Below are 6,000 nucleotides of genomic sequence, written 5' to 3'. Positions count from 1 at the left end.
AGGTAAATTGGAGGGGAGATGAACCATGTGAGACTATGGACCCTGAAAAACACCCTGAGGGTTTTGAAGGATGAGCTAGGAGGTTGTGGGAGATAATTGGTGGGTATTATGGAGAGCACGAATTGCATGGAGCAGGGGGTGTGGTGCAAAAAGAATGAATTCTGTTACACTGAGAAGAAATAAAAAGAAATAAAAAATACTTAAAAAAAGGTCATATATATAACATTAAAAAAAGGAAATTAAAAAATATAAAAAATAAAACAAATAAAAAATATAAAGAATAACTATAAAATAGGATATATATATAATTTTTATTTAATTATAAATATTTATTTTATAAATAACTAAAAATATTTTTACTACTTATAAATATTATAAATACTTATATATATTTATTACATTATTAATAAATATGGAAATATATTCATTTTTATAAATTTATAATTTATATAAATATATTCTATATATAATGTTATATATTATATAATTTATTTATGTATTATATTATTTATATATTATATATTATTATATAGTGTATTATATATTATATATTTTATATTTTATATATAAATATTATAAGTATACATTTATAAATATTATTTATTTATAAATATATATAAATATATATATAACTAAATTAGACTGGTGACTAGAACAGGGTCACCCACTTAATTTTGGTCTCTTAGAGGAAACTACCTCCCAAAGTTTTTATAGAATGGAAAACATATATAAGGGTAAGCACCATGAAGGGATGGACTATGAGTGTAAAGATGAAAAAAAATTTTTTTTTAATTTCTACAAAAGGAGTTGATAAAGTAAGTTGGTTCGGAGAATAAAGAAAAAGAAAGTGGAGAGAATTCGCTCAGGATGGAGACTAGAACAAGCTCAGTGATAGATTTAGGGTGTATTTTAATCTATTTGAGGAATTTGTACCCCAAATTTTTTACAATAAAAAACCCTATGTGTATATAAAAAATAAAGTTAGATACAATGAAGGATAAAATATGACTATAATAATGAATGTTCAAAAAGATTTTTTTGTGGGGAGGAGTCAAGATGGCAGAGAAGTAGCAGGCTGAGACAACATCAGGTAACAGGAGATCAGCTAGATAGCTTATCAATCCATTGCAAACAACTACAAATCCAATGGGAGATTGAAGAGAAGAAGAATAGCAATTCTAGAAACAGAAAATCAACCACTTTCTGAAAGGTAGGACCGGCAGAGAAGTGAATCCAAAGCTACAGGAAGATAGACTGCAGAGGGAGGGGCTGGCTCTCAGTAAGCAGTGGAGCAATGAAGCACAAAATCAGGACTTTTAAGTCTGTTCCACTGACGGACATCACTCCAGAGGCTAAACTGGGGTGAAGCCCACGAAGGGTCAGCATGGCCCCAGGTCCCTCAGGGTCACAGAAGGATCAGGGGTATCTGAGTGTCACAGAGCTTGCAGGTATTAGAGTGCGGAAGCCAGCTACAGAGACAGAGCTGGGGAGTGAGCTCTCAGCACGGTGTTACTTTAAACTGGCGCAGGCTGGGTATGCTTGGAGTGCAGCTAGAGGCCAGGGAGACTGGAGTGATTGAGCGCTTTTCTCTGAGGGCGCACTGAGGAGTGGGGCCCCAGCTCTCAGCTCCTCCGGCTGGAGATTGGGAGGCCGCCATTTTCATTACTGTCCTCCAGAACTCTACTGAAAGTGTTTAGGGAACAAAAGCAGATTACTTAGCCCAGCCCCTGGTAAGGGAGTGTCTTTGCCACCTCGGGCAAAGACGCTTGAGATTCACTACAACAGGCCCCACCCCCAGAAGATCAATAAGAAATCCATAAAAGACCAAGTTCACTTACCAAGGAGAGCAGCGGAATTGCAGAGGAGGGGAAAGCAAAGCATGGAACTCATGGCTTTCTCTCCATGATTCTTTAGTCTTGCAGTTAATTTAATTTAATTTAGTTTAATTTCTTTTCTTCTGCTAAATTTTTTTAACTTTTACCCATTTCTTTTTTATATTTTTTTAACTAGTTTATCTTAACAATACCTTTCATAAAAAATAATAATAATCTTTTTTTAACCCTCATTATTATAGTCATATTTTATCCTCCATTTTATTTAACTTTATTTTTTGTATACACATAGGGTTTTTTCTTCTAAAAAATTTGGGGTACAACTTCTTCTAATTGATCAAAATATGCCCAAAATCTAGCTCCGGGCTTGTTCTAGTTTCCAACCTGGGCAAATTCTCTCCACTTTCTTTTTCTTTATTCTCCCAACCAACATACTTTATCAACTCCTTTTGCAGAAATCAAAAAAATTTTTTTTTCATCTTTATAGGCATATTCCATCCCTTCACTGTGTTTACCCTTATGTACATTTTTCATTCTTTAAAATTTTGGGAGGTTATTTCTTCTAAGAGACCAAAATACTCTCAAAATTAAGTGGGTGACCCTGTTCTAGTCAGCGGTCTAATATATATATATATATATATATATATATATATATATAATTTTTTATATTTTTTTCTTTTTTAAATTTTTTTTTTCTCTGAACTTCTCTTTATCCCCATTCTCCCCCTCATGATTTGCGGTCTCTTATTATTTGGTTAAAGCGCATTTTCCTTGGGTCTTTGCCACGCTATTAGTATTTTATTTGCTCCTTCATATGATCTTATTTGGAAGAAATGACAAGGCGGAAAAACTCACCACAAAAAAAAAAAAAAGAACAAGAGGCAGTACCTAAGGCTAGGGACCTAATCAATACAGACATTGGTAATATATCAGATATAGAGTTCACAATGACGATTCTCAAGGTTCTAGCCAGGCTCAAAAAAGGCATGGAAGATATTAGAGAAACCCTCTCTGGAGATATAAAAGCCCCTTCTGTAGAAATAAAAGAACTAAAATATAACCAAGTTGAAGTAAAAAAAAGCTATTAATGAGGTGCAATAAAAAATGGAGGCTCTTAGTGCTAGGCTAAATGAAGCAGAAGAAAGAATTAGTGATATAGAAGACCAAATGAGAGAGAATGAAGAAACTGAGCAAAAGAGATACAAACAACATAAAATCTGATGAAAAAAAGGGGGTGTACCTGGGTGGCTCAGTGGATTAAAGCCTCTGCCTTTGGCTCAGGTCATGATCTCAGGGTCCTGGGATCGAGCCTATAATTGGACTCTCTGCTCAGCAGGGAGCCTGCTTCCCTTCCTCTCACTCTGTCTGCCTCTCGGCCTACTTGTGATCTCTGTTAGTCAAGTAAATAAATATAATCTTAAAAAGAGAGAGAGACAAAAAACTACTAAACCATAAGGGGAGAATTTGAGAGATAAGTAATACCATAAGATGAAACAACATTAGAGTAATTGGGATTCCAAAAGAAGAAGGAGAGAGGGGAGCAGAAGGTATATTGGAGAGAATTTCCCTAATACATCAGAGGGAACAAGCATCAAAATCCAGGAGGTGCAGAGAACTCCCCTCAAAATCAACAAGAATAGGTCCACACCCCGTCACCTAATAGTAAAATGTACAAGACTTAGCTACAAAGAGAAAATCCTGAAAGCAGCCCAGGAAAAGAAGTCTGTAACATACAGTGGTAAAAATATTAGATTAGCAGCAGACTTATCCACAGAGACCTGGCAGGAAAGATTTGGCATGATATATTCAGAACACTAAATGAGACCTGGCAGGAAAGATTTGGCATGATATATTCAGAACACTAAATGAGAAAAACATGCAGCCAAGAAGACTATATCCATCTAGGCTATCATTGAAAATAGAAGGAGAGATAAAAAGCTTCCAGGCCAAACAAAAACTGAAACAATTGGCAAACACCAAACCAGCCCTAAGGGAATATGAAAGGGGTCCTCTAAAGAAAGAGAGAGCCTAAAAGTAGTAGATCAGAAAGGAACAGAAAAATATACAGTAACAGTCACCTTACAGGCAGTACAGTGGCACTGAATTCACATCTTTCAATAGTTACACTGAATGTAAATGCGCTAAATGCCCAATCAAAAGATATGGAGTATCAGAATGGATAAAAAACCAAAACTCATTAATATGCTGCCTACAAGAAACTCATTTTAGACACAAAGATACCTCCAGATGTAAAGTGAGGAGGTGGAAAACAATTTGCCATGCTAATGGACATCAAAAGAAAGCTGGGCGGCAATCCTCATATCAGATCAATTAGAAGTTAAGCCAAAGACTATAATAAGAGGTGAGGAAGGACACCATATCATACTCAAAGTGTTTGTCCAAAAAGAAGCTCTAACAATTTTAAATATCTATGCCACTAACATGGGAGCAGCCAACTATATAAACCAATTAATAACAAAATCAAAGAAACACATCAAAAATAATACCATAATAGTTGGGGACTTTAACACTCCCCTTACGGAAATGGACAGATCATCCAAGCAAAAGATCAACAGGAAATACAGGTCTTAAAGGACACACTGGACCAGATGGACATCACAGATATATTCAGAACATTCCATCCCAAAGCAAGAGAATACACATTCTACTCTAGTGCACAGGGAACATTCTCCAGAATAGATCACATCCTGGGTTATAGATCAGGTCTCAACCAGTATCAAAAGATCTGGATCATTCCCTGCATATTTTCAGACCACAATGCTCTGAAGCTAGAACTCAATCACAAGAGGAAATTTGGAAAGGACCCAAATACATGGAGACTAAACAGCATCCTTCTAAAGAATGAATGGGTCAACCAGGAAATTAAAGAAGAATTGAGAAAATTCATGGAAACAAATGATAATGAAAACACAATGGTTCAAAATCTGTGGGACACAGGAAAGGCAGTCCTGAGAGGAAAATATATAGTGGCACAAGCCTTTCTCAAGAAACAAGAAAGGTCTCAAATACACAACCTAACCCTACACCTAAAGGAGCTGGAGAAAGAACAAGTAAGAAACCCTAAACCCAGCAGGAGAAGAGAAATAATAAAGATCAGAGCAGAAATCAATGAAATAGAAACCAAAAACACAATAGAACAAATCAATAAAACTAGGAGTTGGTTCTTCGAAAGGATTAATAAGATTGATAAACCCCTAGCCAGACTTACCAAAAAGAAAAGAGAAATGACCCAAATAAATAAAATCACAAATGAAAGAGGAGAGATCACAACAAACACCGATGAAATACAAACAATTATAAGAACATATTTTGAGCAACTCTATGCCAACAAATTTGACAATCTGGAGAAATGGATCCATTCCTAGAGACATATAAACTACCACAACAGAACCAGGAAGAAATAGAAAGCCTGAACAGACCCATAACCAGTAAGGAGATTGAAGCAGTCATCAAAAATCTCCAAACAAACAAAAGCCCAGGGACAGATGGCTTCCCAGGGGAATTCTACCAAACATTTAAAGAAGAATTCATTCCTATTCTCCTGAAACTGTTCCAAAAAGTAGAAATGGAAGGAAAACTTCCAAACTCATTTTATGAGGCCAGCATCACCTTGATCCCAAAACCAGACAAGGACCCATCAAAAAAGAGAATAACAGACTAATATCCTTGATACACAAATGCAAAAATTCTCATCAAAATACTAGCCAGTAGGATCCAATAGAACATTAAAAGGATTATTCACCACAACCAAGTGAGATTTATGCCAGGGCTTCAAATTTGGTTCAATATCCACAAATCAATCAATGTGATACAATACATTAATAAAAGAACAAGAACCATATGATACCCTCAATAGGTGCTGAAAAATCTTTTGACAAAGTTCAGCATCCCTTTCTGATCAAAACTCTTCAAATTGTAGGAATAGTGGGCACATACCTCAATATGATGAAAGCCATCTATGAAAAACCCACTGCAAATATCATTCTCAATGGACAAAAACTGAAAGCTTTTCTGCTAAGGTCAGGAACATGGCAGGGATGTCCCTTATCACCACCACTATTCAATATAGTACTAGAAGTCCTAGCCTCAGAAATCAGGCAACAAAAAGAAATTGAAGGCATCTAAATCGGCAAAGAAGCATTCAAAC

Source organism: Mustela putorius, unplaced genomic scaffold (assembly GCF_011764305.1).
Source record: "Mustela putorius furo isolate JIRA1106 unplaced genomic scaffold, ASM1176430v1.1 tig00003923_pilon_pilon_pilon, whole genome shotgun sequence".
Lineage (NCBI taxonomy): Eukaryota > Metazoa > Chordata > Mammalia > Carnivora > Mustelidae > Mustela > Mustela putorius.
This window is presented reverse-complemented; position numbering follows the sequence as displayed.